General features: G+C 38.1%; 1 protein-coding gene across 7 annotated transcripts in view; it reads left to right on the forward strand.

Moving 5' to 3' along the window:
• DIAPH2 (diaphanous related formin 2) overlaps positions 1–21,046 on the forward strand; it is a 1,054,294-nt gene that overhangs the window by 1,011,510 nt on the left and 21,738 nt on the right. The gene's annotated exons all lie outside the window — the stretch shown is intronic.

A 21,046-nucleotide genomic window follows, 5' to 3' on the forward strand; every position in this document is an offset into this window, starting at 1 on the left:
TTCTTATCAATAAGGTTGCTTTATGTTTGTGATTAATTATTCTATATATTTGGGGGCTTTCACAATCAGTGCATAGACATTTATAGTTGTTAGCTCTTCTTGATGGATAGTCCCTGTAATTATTATATAATGCCCTTCTTCATCTCTTGTTACAGCCTTTAATTTAAAGTCTAGTTTGTCTGATATAAGTATGGCTACTCAAGCTGTCTTTTGACTTCCAGTAGCATGATAGATAGTTCTCCATCCCCTCACTTTCAATCTGAAGGTGGCCTCAGGTCTGAAATGAATCTCTTGTAGACAGCAAATAGATGGGTCTTGTTTTCTTATCCATTCTGATACCCATGTCTTTTGGTTGGAGTATTTAGTCCATTTACATTCAGTGTTACTATTGAAACATATGGGTTTAGAGTCATTGTGATGTCTGTAGGTTTCATGCTTGTATTGATGTCTCTGGCACTTTATGGTCCTTGCAACATTTCACTCACAGAGTCCCCCTTAGGATCTCTTGTAGGGCTGGTTTAGTGGTGATGAATTCCTTCAGGTTTTGTTTGTTTGAGAAAACCTTTATTTCTCCTTCTATTCTGAATGAGAGACTTGCTGCATAAAGGGTTCTCAGCTGCATATTTTTCCTGTTCATCATATTGAAGATTTCCTGCCATTCCTTTCTGGCCTGCCAAGTTTTACTAAATAGGTCTGCTATGACCCTTAATGTCTACCTTTGTATGTTAAGGCCCATTTATCCCTAGTTGTTTTCAGAATTCTCTCTTATCCTTGTATTTTGCCAGTTCTACTGTGATAATTTGTGCAGAAGATCGATTTAAGTTATGTCTGAAAGTTATGTCTGTGCCTCTTGGATATCAGTGCCTGCTTTCTTCCCCACATTGGGGAAGTTCTCAGTTATGGTTTGTTCAAGTACACCTTCAGCTCCTTTCTCTCTCTTCTTCTTCTTCTGGAATTCCTATGATATGGATATTGTTCCATTTCATTGCATCACTTTGTTCCCTAATTCTCCCCTCATATTCCTGAATTTTTTTATCTCTCTTTTTCTCAGCTTCCTCTTGTTCCATAATTTTATCTTGTAATTCACCTATTCTCCCCTCTGCCTCTTCAATCCATGCTATGGCTGCCTCCATTTTATTTTGCACCTCATTTATAGCATTTTGTAGTCCATCATGACTACTTTTTAGTCCCTTGATCTCTGTAGCAATAGATCTCTGCTGTCCTGTATGCTTTTTTTCAAGCCCAGTAATTAATTTTATGACTATTATTCTAAATTCTTACTCCATTATATTGCTCAAATTGGTTTTGATCAATTCGTTAGCTGAAGTTTGTTTTGAGAATTCTTCCATTTTGTCATTTTGGGTAGTTCCTGTGGTAGCTCCAAACTGCAGGGCACTTCCCCTGTGCTGTCTGGAGAAACTTGTGTTGGTGAGCGGGGCCACAGTCAGACCTGATGTCTGCCCCCAACCCACCACTAGGGCCACAGTCAGACTGGTGTGTACTTATCTTCCCCTCTCCCAGTGGCAGGACTTACTCTGGAGTGGCGTGTCCCCGTCTGTGCTGCTTGCACACTGCTAGGCGTGTGGTGCTGCTTCGATGGGATCTGGCCAAGGTTGTATTAGACTGGGTGGATCCACAAGGTGCACAGAAGTGGGAGGAGCAGGCTTAGATAGCTTTGCTATGGGTGGTCCCCTGCAGAAGGGGCCTTGCAGCACCAGGAGGGAGGCAGGCTTGTCAGAGGGATGGATCCACAGAAGCACATTGTTGGGCTTTCGTGAGGTGCAAGCAATTTCAGTGATGGGAACTGGTTCCCTTTGGAATTTCGGCTGGGGGATGGGAGAGGAAAATGGCTCTTGCCTGCACCTCTCTTCCCCCACCGAGCTCTGTCCTTTCAGGACTCAACAACTCTCCCTCCCGGCGTCCTCTCGCCCTCCCCAGTCTCCGAGAGCAGACTTTTAACATTACAGATGTTAAGTCCCACTGGCTGTCAGAACTCACACAGTCTGGCCCCTCCGCTTTTGCAAGCCAGACTTTGGGGGCTCTGCCTTTCCTGGCAGGCTGCCCCTCCACCGCCTGGCTCCCTCCTGCCAGTTGTGTAGCATGCACCACCTCTCTGCCCTTCCTACGCTCTTCCGTGGACCTCTTGTCTACGCTTGGCTCTGGAGAGGCTGTTCTGCTAGTCTTCTGGCGGTTTTCTGGGTTATTTAGGCCGATGTGGGTGGAATCTAAGTGATCAGCAGGAAGAGGTGATCCCAGTGTCCTCTTATGCTGCTATCTTTTGACATAACCCTGGAGACTTTACTGTTTGAAGGAGAGCAAATTTCTCCTTTTTATAAGAACACCAGTCATATTGGATTATACCTTACCCTAATGACTTCATTTTAACTTATCACCTCTGTAAAGACCCTATTTTCAAATAAAGACACATTCTAAGGTAATAGAGGGGCTAGAGCTTCAACATAAGAATTTGGGGGTGGGGACCCAATGCAATCCATTCATGATTCCATTCATCAAAATAAGGAGATGTGAACAGGAGAGAATAGCATCAAAGTAAAGGAAATCATTTCATTTTGTATCTTAAATGTGAAGTCAATTGAGAGCAATCAGGAAAAATATTCAGAAGGTGAATGAAGCTGTAGACTAGAGCCCATGGAATGTAGAATTGAGATCCATTAGCATAAAGGAGGTAGAGTACTACAAGTTTTGCAAGTGGATGAATATCTCCATAGAGAATTCCACATGGGAAGTACATAGAATAATACGGGAAAGGGCAAAGAATAAAACCCTGAAAATTACTAACACATAAGGAACAAGGAAAAGAATGGTAGTTTATAATAGAAACAGAAAAGGATCAGGCAAAGAGGTAATTTGAAAATTAAGAAAGGGTAGTAATATGCAAACCGAGAGAGGAGACAGTTTTGTGGAAGAAATAATTGTCAACAATATAATGTGCTATTGTGAGGTCAAAGAAAATATTAACTGAAATAAAAGTCCTAATCCTTAAGGCAAGAATGAGGTGTTGATTCAGAATAGGCCTATTCATAAATACAGCCATCATGGAAGATGCCCTATATTTTCAGTAGAATTTAATTCTATTTGTATTACTATAGAAAATAAAATAATAAATTCATTTATAGAGTATAACATTTTATACTGATAGAAATTGTAGTTTTACGTGATCTAGTTATTCTTATATATAAGAAAGGATTCATTACTGTAGTATATTTTAAAAGGTAGCTAAATAATCCTGACAGAAACACTTTTGTAAGCAATGCATACAAAGTCTGCATTTGTATTGAAATTATGCTATGTATGGTTATTGTATTTTGTAACTAGTGCTCAGAATAAGATAAAATACAGCCTCTCAGAATGATGTTGTAATGTGGTTAGTCAAAAGAGAGTCTTCTGAGGAAATTTTTCCCATCAAGTTGTCCATTTTTATGTGGTCAACACTGGGGATTTCAGTGCTGCCAAATGTCATTTTATGTACTACTTCACAATCTAACCATATATATTATCCTTTTCCCTCAGTTCCCCTAAAAAACACAAAGCTATCTCCAGAACCAATTTCAAATTTTCACAATTAAACCCTTAGTAAAAGAAAGTATTGAAAAGATAAAGTAGAATTTGTTCAGAGACTATTTATTGGCTCACACAAATATGTGTATATAGGAAAAAATTGTATATTTATGTCTATAAGTACTCAATAAAAGTTTTGTTCAGAGAAAGAACCAATAGATATATATTGAATGGCTATTTAGTATTGAGAAGACTAATAAAGAGAAGAGATACATTTTCTGCTATCATGGAGCCATCATCTTGGAAAAGTAGTACATGGTAGTGAAAAGTGTGAAACTGGCTAAAATTAAAAGCTGAATAGTGTGATGCAAGCTGAATTTGTGTTATCAGAATCTAGAGGAAAGAAAGATTAATGAAATACAGAGAGGTCGGGGATGTGGATTGGAATTGAGCTTTGAAAGATGAGTAGACTTTAATTGAGAGGAGGGAGAAGGCAGAGGTGGGCACATAAAAATCTGGAATATGTATAGTTGTCTTCATGAAACAAGTATAAAGCCAACCAAACTAGATTTAAGATAAGTAGGAGAAAAGAGGGGAAAATCTGATTGAATATAGTTGGGTTTATGTAAAACAAAAACAGAAAGTGTGTCATCCATAAATTTCCCCTTTTCTTAGCTTCACAAATTTTAGAGCCAAATTTATTGTGCATGTATTCTTTTTTTTTTTAATTGAAGTATAGTTGACACACAAGGTTACATTAGTTTCAGGTGTACAACATATATTCTAATCTCCCTGACCTACTTCCTTCAGAGTACATCTGTTCATTTTTATCTTCATGTGCTTTTGCAGTGAATTTTAATCTATGAGCCCCCCAAAGTCTTTTTGGAAGTTAACTGGTTGCAATTTTAGTGTTGTCATCTTTTTGTTTCACCACTTCAAATTTGAATTGAGCCAAGGTAGTCTTGTTCTAAAGTCACTGTAGCTTTTTAAGTTGGTGAGTAACGTCTCTTTGGGAAGACTAGTCTGAAAGGTGGGTTAGAGGATGAGTTGAATGGAAGAAAGTCTGGGTATAGTGATTAGCCTAGCCAGTACCTGGTTTCTCAAATTTTAATAGTGGTAAAATTAGTTTATCTGCAGATTCATTTTAATGGGAATCTAATTTTTTGGTTCTTTGGTAATTGAAATAAAACTATGTTTAAGATATTGTTACCTAGGGGCACCTGGGTGGCTCAGTCAGTTAAGCATCTGACTTCAGCTCAGGTCATGATGTCACAGATCATGGGTTCAAGCCCCACATCAGGCTCTCTGCTATCAGCAGAGCCTGCTTCTAGTCCTCTGTCCCTCTGTCTCTCTGCCCTTACCCCTTTCACACTCTTTCTCTCAAAATAAATAAATAAACATTAAAAAATATATTGTTACTCAAATATCAACAAGTATAATAATAGGCATAAACTGCTTTAACAATTTTAATAAAACTATAAAACAGATAAAAATAAAATTAACATTAATATGTCTACTGACTTTAGATTTTATAGTAGAAAGATTTAGATTAAATACAGTTATATTTTTGACCTTACTGATACTAATGCAGATTATCTGTTGTATAAGGAGACTGTATATAATTGTATTAATACTTTAAGGCTTTTCATCTTACTCAGGATATCAGACACCACATTGAATGAAAACTCTGACATTGAGCAGTTCTCAAATTCCAGCTTTAATAGGGTGTCAATTTGGTAATTTTGTAAAGTTGCCTTGCTTACATGAAGATAAAGCCAGGATGGAAATTTTTATAATATGGATATCTAATCCATTTATTGCTAGAATCAGGAATAGAAAAAAATCATTCAGTGCACATTTGCCCCTCTATTTACAGCTAATAAACAGTTGCAAGTTGCTCTACAAAGACCATATTCTCATTCTACCTCTGCTTACATCACATTAAGAAGATGGCACTGACTTCTTTGTCACAGGTCTTTATATGTCCAGCTTACCAATGCCATGGTGTGAAATAGTATCATACTCTGGGATGACTCAACTCTGAAATATTTTCTTCATATAATCGTAAAATTTTTGTTAGTTCAGTACACATGATGTTGCTTGGTTCTCATGTAATACAAAAACAAACAAAAGTATACATCCATGAGCAATACACCACTTATAAGGTAATAATACAGAATATGTTTATGTCAACATTTTTTGCATAAAAAGGAATGTACAAAACTTTAAATATACCTTGCTTTAAGAAATAATGGCCTAGTGAGCTTTATTGACTATTTTTTAAATGAAGTTGACCCCAATATTAGGAATTACATCATGTAATTAATTTATGTCTTTGTTATATTGAACTCTATTTTAGAGCAGAAACTTATTCAGGACACCTTAAGAAATAATGGGTTTCACTTCTTTCTGTGTGTCTGTTCATTCTTTTCTATTTCTCTGTCAACCTGTTTATTTTCCTGTTGAGTAGTACCTTCCATCACAAAGTATGTCACATGGTACTAGCCAGCCTATGAATCAGCTACCATTGTGGGGGGCTAGTGCCCATCATTGTCCACTCAGTGGCCTATTTTTTAAAAAAAGGCCTACTCAGTTCTCCTTCCCTAAGTAAAAAATTATGAGCAGGACAGTTCCAGCTAGAAGTAGTGTTAAGCATGTAAAATACAATGATCTGAGGAAACGGTTTTTGCTTTATGAAAATATTACCTCTTTCACATTCAAGGGAAATGAAAGTATAAATTATACTCATTGTCTCCCCTTACTCTGCAGCCTTCTGCAATATGGCCTCTGCTCCCCCTATTATACTGAAATTGTTCTCAGTAATGTCTTCATGTTTCTGATATAAAGCTGATAAGTTTTCAACTTTTAAGTCATCTTTCTACAGCACTGGATATTGCTTATTGCATTTTTCAAAATATTTACTCCTTTAGATTCTATAACGTGCTCTAATATTTCATTCTGTACCTCTCTGAATACTTGCTGTCTGTTTTCTTCATGGACTTAAATATTTCTTCATCTCTTAAATATTAGTATTTTACAGGAAGTGATCATTAGCCCACTGCTCTTCTCACTCTATATACTTTCCAGAGTGGCAGCTTCAATTACCTTCTATATGATAAGTCTTCCAAGTCTTCATACTCTTTCTAGATCTCTCCTGTGAAATTTAGCCTTGTAATATTTAACTGCCTACATCTCCAACTTTAAAAATCATGAACTGAACTCATCATATTCTCCTTGAGTGCAACTCCTCCTATATGCCCTATCTTAGTTGATGGGACCACCATTTTCCAAATGTATAAACTAGAAATTTTAGAATTATCTTGAACTCTTTTTCCTCCATATTCAATTAATCCCTAATTCTGGTCTCATCACCTTTAAGCCCCTCTACTACATGATTACCAAAATTAACTCTCTTTTAACAATTTCACCCCCTATTGTACAAGTAATATCCAAGAGCCCTAATATGGCACATAAGACCATCCATGATCTGGATATTACTTCTCTGTCCTCAGAGCCTGTAGCCTTCTGCTTTTAATCAGCACTGATTTTCTTGTAGTCACACACATTTTTTTCTCATCTTTTCTCTCCCATTACTTACAGTGTTTCCTTTTACTGGAATATACTTTTCATCCAGGCTAATTAATCCTCATCCTTTAAGAATCAATTAGGATATTACTTTGTCTATAAAGCCTCTCAGAGATGCTTTCCCTGAGGCATGGCTAAGTGTTCTATTTCTGTGTTCCTGAAGAGTATAACCCTAATCATAGTATGCGCTGTAATGCTATTATAATTATGTTTACATGCTACCCCTCATATAAGTGAAAATACCTTGAGAAAAATGGCTGAGACTTTTCATTTTTATATCAGGGGATGTAATATAATCTAGGTTCTAAAATTGACTCACTGAAAACTATGCAGCAGACTACAGAAGAAGCCCTAACACATCTCATCAGACTAACTTTTACATGAAGAGGCCACAATCACTACATACCTGCCTTTAAATAAGAGACTGGATCATTTATGGCACTATGTGAGGCACATAGTCAGTATTCAAGAAAGGATTATTGAAATACATTTCACACCACTTTTTTGGGAAGAGGGAAATATACTTGACACGGGAATAGACCCTGGTTATAATGGCAAGGCCCCTGTTTCCAGTGAATAGGAAACCAAGTTAAAGGTCATTGAAATACCGCTAGAAAAAAAATGAGTGATCAATTTTGCTAGATACATAATTCAAGCCAGACTAAAATCTTTAGAAATCATCTCTTTCTACCCTAGGGGACAAATCTGTCTAGACAACTGGAATCCTAAAGCAGAGAAGTAATAGAAAACAGCCTGGCAACATTTCTCTACCCACTGGATGACAATAAGAAAAATAAATTGTTATAAAAGATTTCATTGCTTCCCAAGGGCATAAAAATATCCCAGCCTATTATGTCTTATAAAATCAATAAAAATTCTAAAGCCTGATAAATTCTGATTTACTACCTGACCTTTATTAAGTCTTTGTTATTATAGGCTAATCTGAAAAAGTCTTTCATAAACATCTGTTTGATTCTTATCTCATTGTCCCCAAAGTGACTAAAACATGTCATCATCTCCATAATGACACTGCCTAGACTTTAAAAAATATAAGATCTCGATCCTGAAACCTTTCTAATGTGACTTTTGTAATATCAAATATAAATTTGGTCTGTATCAGGTTCCATTTTTGTCCTTTTACATTATTGCCTCATTTAGTCCTTGTAACTATTTTTTTCTAGTTCTTTATCTATCTTTATTTTGTAATTTAAATTTTAGTTATCATACAGTGCAATATTAGTTTCAGGAGTAAAATTCAGTGATTTATCACTTGCATACAACACCCAGTGCTCATCCCAATAAGTGCCCTACTTAGCACCCATCACCCATCTAGATCATCTCCCACCCACCTCCCTCTGTCAACCCACAGTTTGTTCTCTATCATTAAGAGTCTCTTGTGGTTTGTTTCTCACTCTTCTCTCCACCCCCCTTCCCATATGGTCATCTGTTTTGTTTCTTAAATTCCACATATGAGTGACATCATATGGTATTTGTCTTTCTCTGATTGATTTAGTTCACTTAGAATTATACATTCTAGCTCCATCCACATCATTGCAAATGGCAAGATTTCATTCTTTTTGATGGCTGAGTAATATTCCAATATGTGTGTGTGTATACACACACACACACACACACACACACACGCATACACACCACATCTTCTTTATCCATTCATCAGTCAGTAACTATTCTTTTAGCTAGTCTTTAAATATTATTTTCATGTTCACAAAGGGGAAAATAAGTTTAGGAAAACACAGCTATTAAGTGACAGAACAAGGATTGAACTCATCTCTGTAATGGAAAGGTGTAGATAACCATTAGAGATAGAAACTACTTTCCGTTTGAGGACTGTTGACTGATGCTTGTGTGTGTGTATATGTGTGTTTCATGTCTATCAAAAGATTAATGTGGGACAAATACTAAATTATCCCATTTAATTCTGTTAATACTCTATAATCTAGGTAGTATTATTATCATCATTTTGCAGCTGAGGAAACTGATGTTTAGAAAAATTCATTTTGCAAATACATAAGTGTGATGATGGCCCATTTTATTAGAAAAACTGTGTCTAGTAATATACATTAATCAGTTCAAAGACTACATATACCAGTTAGCTTAAGTTTATTCTATCATTACATCTTGCATCAGTACAAATGAGTATGCTTTGTGCCAAGACTCCCCGTCTACCCCCACACATTAACCTGGAAGAATAACCCAGCATGCATGTCTTGTTGAAAATGGGTCAGTATTGTTTACCATCAAAGGACAGACTTATTTTAATTTTTCATTTATAGGCCACATTGCTACAAAACAATTTTTAATTCCACTTGATTTTGCCTTTGAAGTAAAACTCCATAGATGCTGTCATGACGTACCTCATTATCTTTCTGAATTTTTACTCGTCTTTTTGGAGAAAGACAATGTTTACTTCTTAAGACTGGAACTTTTAGGGGCTCCTGGGTGGCTCAGTCGGCTAGGCATCCGACTTCAGCTCAGGTCATGATCTCACGGTTCATGGTTTGAGGCTGTATCAGGTTCTGTGCTGATAGCTCAGAACCTGGAGACTGCTTCAGATTCTGTGTCTCCCTCTCTCTCTGCCCCTCCTCTACTTGCACTCTGTCTCTCTCTCTCTCAAAATTAAATAAACATTTAAAAAAAGGACTAGAACTTTTAGAATTTTGAGTCTAAAATTCATGAAATACTTTTATAAATAACAATAGTATATAAAGACAAATGCATTTGTGCTCTAAAACCAGCAGACTGGTAAGCCATTACTTTCTGATGAGGGAACATTTTAGGGCCCTTATTTAAGCAGGAAAATGGCACCTGATTTCTGTCTCCCCCTCCCACCCCATTATAGTGTACTTAGTGATGGCAAATCAACAATGAAATTAATTCAGATTATTGAATCCTAGATTGCTTTTTTTTTTAAATTTTTTTAACGGTTATTTATTTTTGAGACAGAGAGAGACAGAGCATGAACGGAGGAAGGTCACAGAGAGGGAGACACAGAATCTGAAACAGGCTCCAGGCTCTGAGCTGTCAGCACAGAGCCCGACGCGGGGCTCAAACTCACAAACCGCAAGATCATGACCTGAGCCGAAGTCGGCCACTTAACCGACTGAGCCACCCAGGCGCCCCCTAGATTGCTTTTTAAATTGAGAACAGCATGTGCTTTTGATCCGAAGCCTGAAAATTTTGAACCCTACATAGGTTGTGTCCCTTATTTGCCAATCTAATCATGATCAATGCCAAAAATTCCAAATTTATATGGAAAATATTTAAAAAAAGAAAAAATCAAGGACGACAGGAAGATGGCGGCGTAGGAGGACGCTGGGCTCACCTTGCGTCCTGCTGATCACATAGATTCCACCTACACCTGCCTAAATAACCCAGAAAACCGCCAGAGGATTAGCAGAAAGGAGCCACCAGACCCAAGCGCAGACGAGAGGCCCACGGAAGAGGGTAGGAAGGGCGGCGAGGCGGTGCGCGCTCCACGGACTGGTGGGAGGGAGGCGGGGCGGAGGGGCTGCTCGCCGGCCAAGCAGAGTCCCTGAGTCTGCCTTGCAAAAGCGGAGGGGCCTGACTGTGTTCCGACAGCAAGCGCGACTTAGTGTCTGGGAGGTCATAAGTTAACAGCTGTGCTCTGAAAGCGGGAAGGCTGGAGGACAAAGGGAGGGTGAGCTGCGGAGCCCCCGGATGACAGAGCTCAGTTTGGCGGGGAACAAAAGCGCTCGCCAGCGCCATCTCCCCCGCCCATCCCCCAGCCAAAATCCCAAAGGGAACCGGTTCCGGCCAGGGAAATTGCTCGCTCCTCGCAAACACCCAACTCTGTGCTTCTGCGGAGCCAAACCTCCGGCAGCGGATCTGACTCCCTCCGGCTGCCACAGGGCCCCTCCTGAAGTGGATCACCTAAGGAGAAGCGAGCTAAGCCTGCCCCCCCCCGCCGCCGTGCACCTTGCCTTCCCACCCCAGCTAATACGCCAGATCCCCAGCATCACAAGCCTGGCAGTGTGCAAGTAGCCCAGACGGGCCACGCCACCCCACAGTGAATCCCGCCCCTAGGAGAGGGGAAGAGAAGGCACACACCAGTCTGACTGTGGCCCCAGCGGTGGGCTGGGGGCAGACATCAGGACTGACTGCGGCCCCGCCCACCAACTCCAGTTATACACCACAGCACAGGGGAAGTGCCCTGCAGGTCCTCACCACACCAGGGACTATCCAAAATGACCAAGCGGAAGAATTCCCCTCAGAAGAATCTCCAGGAAATAACAACAGCTAATGAGCTGATCAAAAAGGATTTAAATAATATAACAGAAAGTGAATTTAGAATAATAGTCATAAAATTAATCGCTGGGCTGGAAAACAGTATACAGGACAGCAGAGAATCTCTTGCTACAGAGATCAAGGGACTAAGGAAGAGTCACGAGGAGCTGAAAAACGCTTTAAATGAAATGCAAAACAAAATGCAAACCACCACGGCTCTGATGGAAGAGGCAGAGGAGAGAATAGGTGAACTAGAAGATAAAGTTATGGAAAAAGAGGAAGCTGAGAAAAAGAGAGATAAAAAAATCCAGGAGTATGAGGGGAAAATTAGAGAACTAAGTGATACACTAAAAAGAAATAATATACGCATAATTGGTATCCCAGAGGAGGAAGAGAGAGGGAAAGGTGCTGAAGGGGTACTTGAAGAAATTATAGCTGAGAACTTCCCTGAACTGGGGAAGGAAAAAGGCATTGAAATCCAAGAGGCACAGAGAACTCCCTTCAGACGTAACTTGAATCGATCTTCTGCACAACATATCCTAGTGAAACTGGCAAAATACAAGGATAAAGAGAAAATTCTGAAAGCAGCAAGGGGTAAACGTGCCCTCACATATAAAGGGAGACCTATAAGACTCGTGACTGATCTCTCTTTTGAAACTTGGCAGGCCAGAAAGAATTGGCACGAGATTTTCAGGGTGCTAGACAGCAAAAATATGCAGCCGAGAATCCTTTATCCAGCAAGTCTGTCATTTAGAATAGAAGGAGAGATAAAGGTCTTCCCAAACAAAAACTGAAGGAATTTGTCACCACTAAACCAGCCCTACAAGAGATCCTAAGGGGGACCCTGTGAGACAAAGTACCAGAGACATCACTACAAGCATAAAACATACAGACATCACAATGACTCTAAACCCGTATCTTTCTATAATAACACTGAATGTAAATGGATTAAATGCGCCAACCAAAAGACATAGGGTATCAGAATGGATAAAAAACCAAGACCCATCTATTTGCTGTCTACAAGAGACTCATTTTAGACCTGAGGACACCTTTAGATTCAGAGTGAGGGGATGGAGAACTATTTATCATGCTACTGGAAGCCAAAAGAAAGCTGGAGTAGCCATACTTATATCAGACAAACTAGACTTTAAATTAAAGGCTGTAACAAGAGATGAAGAAGGACATTATATAATAGTTACAGGGTCTATCCATCAGGAAGAGCTAACAATTATAAATGTCTATGCGCCGAATACCGGAGCCCCCAAATATATAAAACAATTACTCATAAACAGAAGCAACCTTATTGATAAGAATGTGGTAATTGCTGGGGACTTTAACACCCCACTTACAGAAATGGATAGATCATCTAGACACACGGTCAATAAAGAAACAAGGGCCCTGAATGACACATAGGATCAGATGGACTTGACAGATATATTTAGAACTCTGCATCCCATAGCAACAGAATATACTTTCTTCTCGAGTGCACATGGAACATTCTCCAAGATAGATCATATACTGGGTCACAAAACAGCCCTTCATAAGTTTACAAGAATTGAAATTTTACCATGCATACTTTCAGACCACAATGCTATGAAGCTTGAAATCAACCACAGGAAAAAGTCTGGAAAACCTCCAAAAGCATGCAGGTTAAAGAACACCCTACTAACGAATGAGTGGGTCAACCAGGCAATTAGAGAAGAAATCAAAAAATATATGGAAACAAACGAAAATGAAAATACAACAATCCAAACGCTTTGGGATGCAGCGAAGGCAGTCCTGAGAGGAAAATACATTGCAATCCAGGCTTATCTCAAGAAACAAGAAAAATCCCAAATACAAAATCTAACAGCACACCTAAAGGAAATAGAAGCAGAACAGCAAAGGCAGCCTAAACCCAGCAGAAGAAGAGAAATAATAAAGATCAGAGCAGAAATAAACAATATAGAATCTAAAAAAACTGTAGAGCAGATCAACGAAACCAAGAGTTGGTTTTTTGAAAAAATAAACAAAATTGACAAACCTCTAGCCAAGCTTCTCAAAAAGAAAAGGGAGATGACCCAAATAGATAAAATCATGAATGAAAATGGAATTATTACAACCAATCCCTCAGAGATACAAACAATTATCAGGGAATACTATGAAAAATTATATGCCAACAAATTGAACAACCTGGAAGAAATGGACAAATTCCTGAACACCCACACGCTTCCAAAACTCAATCAGGAGGAAATAGAAAGCTTGAACAGACCCATAACCAGCGAAGAAATTGAATCGGTTATCAAAAATCTCCCAACAAATAAGAGTCCAGGACCAGATGGCTTCCCAGGGGAGTTCTACCAGACATTTAAAGCAGAGATAATACCTATCCTTCTCAAGCTATTCCAAGAAATAGAAAGGGAAGGAAAACTTCCAGACTCCTTCTATGAAGCCAGTATTACTTTGATTCCTAAACCAGACAGAGACCCAGTAAAAAAAGAGAACTAGAGGCCAATATCCCTGATGAATATGGATGCAAAAATTCTCAATAAGATACTAGCAAATCGAATTCAACAGCATATAAAAAGAATTATTCACCATGATCAAGTGGGATTCATTCCTGGGATGCAGGGCTGGTTCAACATTCGCAAATCAATCAACGTGATACATCACATTAACAAAAAAAAAGAGAAGAACCATATGATCCTGTCAATCGATGCAGAAAAGGCCTTTGACAAAATCCAGCACCCTTTCTTAATAAAAACCCTTGAGAAAGTCGGGATAGAAGGAACATACTTACACATCATAAAAGCCATTTATGAAAAGCCCACAGCTAACATCATCCTCAACGGGGAAAAACTGAGAGCTTTTTCCCTGAGATCAGGAACACGACAGGGATGCCCACTCTCACCGCTGTTGTTTAACATAGTGCTGGAAGTTCTAGCATCAGCAATCAGACAACAAAAGGAAATCAAAGGCATCCAAATTGGCAAAGATGAAGTCAAGCTTTCGCTTTTTGCAGATGACATGATATTATACATGGAAAATCCGATAGACTCCACCAAAAGTCTGGTAGAACTGATACATGAATTCAGCAAAGTTGCAGGATACAAAATCAATGTACAGAAATCAGTTGCATTCTTATACACTAACAATGAAGAAACAGAAAGACAAATAAAGAAACTGATCCCATTCACAATTGCACCAAGAAGCATAAAATACCTAGGAATAAATCTAACCAAAGATGTAAAGGATCTGTATGCTGAAAACTATAGAAAGCTTATGAAGGTAGTTGAAGAAGATTTAAAGAAATGGAAAGACATTCCCTGCTCATGGATTGGAAAAATAAATATTGTCAAAATGTCAATACTACCCAAAGCTATCTACACATTCAATGCAATCCCAATCAAAATTGCGCCAGCATTCTTCTCGAAATTAGAACAAGCAATCCTAAAATTCATATGGAACCACAAAAGGCCCTGAATAGCCAAAGGAATTTTGAAGAAGAAGACCAAAGCAGGAGGCATTACAATCCCAGACTTTAGCCTCTACTACAAAGCTGTCATCATCAAGACAGCATGGTATTGGCACAAAAACAGACACACAGACCAATGGAATAGAATAGAAACCCCAGAACTAGACCCACAAACGTATGGCCAACTCATCTTTGACAAAGCACGAAATAACATCCAGTGGAAAAAAGACAGCCTCTTTAACAAATGGTGCTGGGAGAACTGGACAGCAACATGCAGAAGGTTGAAACTAGACCACTTTCTCACACCATTTACAAAAATAAACTCAAAATGGATAAAGGACCTAAATGTGAGACAGGAAACCATCAAAACCTTAGAGGAGAAAGCAGGAAAAGACCTCTCTGACCTCAGCCGTAGCAATCTCTTACTCGACACATCCCCAAAGGCAAGGGAATTAAAAGCAAAAGTGAATTACTGGGACCTTATGAAGATAAAAAGCTTCTGCACAGCAAAGGAAACAACCAACAAAACTAAAAGGCAACCAACGGAATGGGAAAAGATATTTGCAAATGACATATCGGACAAAGGGCTAGTAGCTAAAATCTATAAAGAGCTCACCAAACTCCACACCTGAAAAACAAATAACCCAGTGAAGAAATGGGCAGAAAACATGAATAGACACTTCTCTAAAGAAGACATCCAGATGGCCAACAGGCACATGAAAAGATGTTCAGCGTCGCTCCTTATCAGGGAAATACAAATCAAAACCACACTCAGGTATCACCTCACGCCAGTCAGAGTGGCCAAAATGAACAAATCAGGAGACTATAGATGCTGGCGAGGATGTGGAGAAACGGGAACCCTCTTGCACTGTTGGTGGGAATGCAAATTGGTGCAGCCGCTCTGGAAAGCAGTGTGGAGGTTCCTCAGAAAATTAAAAATAGACCTACCCTATGACCCAGCAATAGCACTGCTAGGAATTTATCCAAGGGATACAGGAGTACTGATGCATAGGGGCACTTGTACCCCAATGTTCTTAGCAGCACTGTCAACAATAGCCAAATTATGGAAAGAGCCTAAATGTCCATCAACTGATGAATGGATAAAGAAATTGTGGTATATATACACAATGGAATACTATGTGGCAATGAGAAAAAATGAAATATGGCCTTTTGTAGCAACGTGGATGGAACTGGAGAGTGTAATGCTAAGTGAAATAAGCCATACAGAGAAAGACAGATACCATATGGTTTTACACTTATGTGGATCCTGAGAAAGTTAACAGGAACCCATGGGGGAGGGGAAGGAAAAAAAAAAAAGAGGTTAGAGTGGGAGAGAGCCAAAGCATAAGAGACTGTTAAAAACTGAGAACAAACTGAGGGTTGATGGGGGGTGGGAGGGAGGGGAGGGTGGGTGATGGGTATTGAGGAGGGCACCTTTTGGGATGAGCACTGGGTGTTGTATGGAAACCAATTTGTCAATAAATTTCATATATATAAAAAAAAAATAAAAAATAATAAAATAATAAAAAAAGAAAAAATCATGATCCAACCAAAGATAACCACTGTTTTTATTGGTATATATTCTTCTAAACTTCTAAATTTGTCTTTTTTTTTCAAAAATAAGAATATTATATGCTCTTATAATTGCCTTTTCCACTTTTTTAAAATGTTTATTTATCTTTGAGAGAGAGAGAGAATGAGCAAGGGAGGGGCAGAGAGAGAGGGAGACACAGAATCTGAAGCAGGCTCCAGCCTCTGAGTTGTCAGCACAGAGCCCGATGGCCTGATGTGGCTCTTGAACTCATGAACCACTAGATCACGACCCTGAGCTGAAGTCGGATGTTTAACTGACTGAGCCACCCAGGCACCCAACCTTTTCCACTTTATAATGTGAACCTCTTCTGTCAAGTACTTATAGATCTATATGATAATTTACAATGGCTGGAGTGTATGTGTGTGCAGTGTATCCTTATGTATGTGGGTTCCATCCTTTATCTAATTTCATGATGAACAAATGGGCTATTTATGCTTTTCACTAGTTTAAACCATGTTGCAAAGAACACGGATATACAGCTATCCCTATTTATACATTTGTCTGATAACGGAAGGACTTTCTTTATTCCAGTAGACTTAAAAATCAGGAAAGATTCTTTGAGAATTCTTACATGAGAATTAAGTTGCTAATTAGTAGCCATTTTTACTTATCTATACGTTCTACCTTGACTCAGGTTGTGCATAGATTGTCTTAGAAACTAAAATTACGAAGGAGCTTCTGTCAGTTACAGATATGACATTAATAAACTGTGTTTTAATTCTGTCCTAATTGATCATATTTAAAACAACTGCTGACTGGCTTCTACCTTAAGGGGCAGTTTGTAATTTGAAATAATGGCACTAGCATCTGCTAAAGTGTCTGTGATGTTAACCATACAGGTTGCCTTTCTCCATACAACTGATTAAGTAATTAAGCATACGCTAATGTGGGAAACACAACTAATGGGAAGCACCTGTTTATAGGCCCACAAATTGAAGATTAATATCTTCTCTTCCCAAGGTCATAACCAGTGGCATATTTCTATAATCTGATCCCTTGTGGAATAGAGGCATCATGCAAGAGGAAGCCTGCCATTCCTGCCTTATACAGAAGCCAGTGAGCTAATATAACCTCAGAGTACCTAGGCCTACTAAAGTTGTGGAGTTGGGCTGACTACTCTAAAACTTCCATCATCAGCAAGAAGTAGGTAGTGGCAGAGCCAACAGATAGGTTGTACACGTTAAAGTAGTCTTAGAGTGATTCAGAAACAAAAGCAGATGACAAGTAAGTATATTCTAGGTCAGCATATTAGCAACAGAGCTCAGGCAGATAAAAAATAACCAACACAGAAAATGACAGAATATTGTCCATCATATAATCAATGTTAGAGAAGTGACTGATGCCTAATAATCTTAGTCATGAGGATCTATGTCACACATGGAGTAGAAAGTCACAGAGATGACAGATGGTAGGAATAAATTGACCCTGTATTGCATTGTCATTTAAAAGCTAGTTTATTTGCACCAACCCAAATGGTTTCTCAAGCTCTCATCCTTGCCAAATACTCTTGGCCGAAGTCACTGCAATCTGTGTATGCCTTAATCAGCTCTTCTTCCACTCTTGATAGTGCTATCTGCACTTCAATAACAAAACTTAACCAGATGATTCCAGAGAGCCCCATTTCTGCTGTGTGATTTTTTTCCTGGTTTTTGTATTGTTTTCTTTTGTTTTGTTTTGTTTTATTTTTTCTTTTTTTTCCAATATATGAAGTTTATTGTCAAATTGGTTTCCATACAACACCCAGTGCTCATCCCAAAAGGTGCCCTCCTCAATACCCATCACCCACCCTCCTCTCCCTCCCACCCCCCCATCAACCCTCAGTTTGTTCTCAGTTTTTAAGAGTCTCTTATGCTTTGGCTCTCTTCCACTCTAACCTCTTTTTTTTCCTTCCCCTCCCCCGTGGGTTTCTGTTAAGTTTCTCAGGATCCACATAAGAGTGAAACCATATGGTATCTGTCTTTCTCTGTATGGCTTATTTCACTTAGCATCACACTCTCCAGTTCCATCCACGTTGCTACAAAGGGCCATATTTGGATGGAACTGGAGAGTGTAATGCTAAGTGAAATAAGCCATACAGAGAAAGACAGATACCATATGGTTTCACTCTTATGTGGATCCTGAGAAACTTAACAGGAACCCATGGGGGAGGGGAAGGAAAAAAAAAAAAAAGAGGTTAGAGTGGGAGAGAGCCAAAGCATAAGAGACTGTTAAAAACTGAGAACAAACTGAGGGTTGATGGGGGGTGGGAGGGAGGGGAGGGTGGGTGATGGGTATTGAGGAGGGCACCTTTTGGGATGAGCACTGGGTGTTGTATGGAAACCAATTTGTCAATAAATTTCATATATATATATATATATAAAAAAAACAAAGGGCCATATTTCATTCTTTCTCATTGCCACATAGTACTCCATTGTGTATATAAACCACAATTTCTTTATGTTTTGTTTTGTTTTAAACAGAACTGCTGTCTTTGTAAACCATTCAGGATTATTTTTTTATATTAAAATTAAAATCACATGTTTATGGAAAAAGCTATCACACAAATCTGGCTAATTTAGTGTATGTCCTTTTATTGTTTTCCTCCTTTTCCTCAAAAAAATATTAAATATGTATAGACATTCTGATTCTTCCTTTATACATCCATTGCTTCTCATGGCCTCCAAACAGGAAAAATTTGGCAAATAGTCAACAATATAAGGAGCTAGAACTCATTTTTTTATACTCAAAAATTAACAGCTCTCATTCTATTTCTTTTTGTTAAGATTCCGCCTATATTTTAAGGCCTAATTGGGATGAAGTTTTCTCTGGCCCCCAACTCCTGCACTCAAAGGATTATGACTTTGCTCTGCTCTGAACCGCCATCATACTTAAAACTGTAATAGATGCTATAAGAGACACATAGTTTTATGCTATAGTTGATTGTACATTTATCATTTCCTCCTAATAACTTATATAGGTGTTTATTATGGTACCTTGCAGATAGTTTATGCAGTAAAAATTTATGGGTGGATGGAAGGAAGGGAAGAAGAAAGGGAAGGAGGGAGGCAGGGAGAAAGTGTTTCCTTTCCTTTCTTTATATTAATGGCAAATGATATTCTCTGTGCGTTGAGCAGTATAGAAGAAGGTGAACTGAAGGGTCAGTGTCTGATTCATTGCTAAAGATTGGATGGTTACTTAATCAACAGATAGCTTTTGATAAATTGCTATGTGTAATCCACTGTGAAAGATACCTGAGAAGTTCTGTTATAGTTTGTGTGGTTTCTATTGGTATGTTATTCAATGTAAGTTTCACATATATGACTTACTTGGGAATTGTTCCAACTATTTTTATAATACTTCATATTTTTATTTGTTGCCTTTTCTCATATTTTCCAGATATGCAGTCATCATTATCAGACTTTCAACCTCACAGAGAGAAAATTTGTCTTAAAGCCCAATTGCATTTCCTAGTAAAGAAACAAATATAATGCATGGCTAATGTACAAAAACAAGGACATTTAAAAAAAAACCTATTCACTAGGTTTGACATTGAGTCCAAAGATAATCAATAGCAATGACTATGACATTTGAAATACTGAACAATATACTGATTTTTCTTCTGAGCTACATTTTTGCAAAATCCTTTGAGATACTCAAGTTATCAATTATGTAAATGCTAGTCATTTAAAATCCCAAGAGGTTGGTTATACGTTATGAAAATATCATTTTTATGATAGATAAAGGTAAGTATTGCATATTTTCTACATTTGTAGCTTAATATGGATTAAATTTTTAATGCCTTGAAATAATATTGTACTCTGTGGTTTTACTTTTATCACATATTTCAATCTTTCTAAAGTTGCTATGATTGAGTTTGTTTGATAATGTACCTTTATTTTACTATAAGACTTGATAGTTTGCAAAATATGAGGTTCATAATAGAGATATAGAATAGAGTTACTACCTGGCAGGGAGGATAAGAAGAAAGTGAAATATAGAAAAGTGATTTAATCTCACTACTACAGTTTTCTAAAATATAATTTGTTTTTCCCCTAGCACAGCAGAATTTCATGCTGATAACAAGCTACTGAATTAATAAATCCATTGCAACTATCAAGACTTTTCCTTTAATAACATAATGAATGCTGAGCCTTAAGAAAAGGAAACATATTCTTTGCACAGATGTTACCTCTTGCAGATCTATCCCTAAACATAGGAAAAATACCAACACCATATTATAAGCAATATCAATATGAAAATAATTTGTGCATATCAATTAGAATACTGTATTTTCCACACAAAAAATCATTTCCTGGAACACATTTCCTTATTTTCCAATTGGAAAGACATTTAGGGTCTATTTTGCTATCATTACATGTGCTTAACTCCAATTACATTTAATGGGAGTTGTGTGTCTATAGTCACAGTAGCCTCTGAACTACTTTAACATTATTGCTTTCCATTACCATTCTCATTAAAATAGCTTTTCATCTCTTCTCCCAACATGAACTATCACAGTAATCTGGGTTTCTGTTTTCTTTGCATGGATTTATTTCATGTGATGAAAGATATAGATTACACAACATGATCTGATTCTAGTTTTAAGAACATTATGATGTCATTGAGATTAGAATAGGGCTAGAACTATT

This window comes from Lynx canadensis, chromosome X, assembly GCF_007474595.2.
Source record: "Lynx canadensis isolate LIC74 chromosome X, mLynCan4.pri.v2, whole genome shotgun sequence".
Classification (NCBI taxonomy): Eukaryota; Metazoa; Chordata; class Mammalia; order Carnivora; family Felidae; genus Lynx; species Lynx canadensis.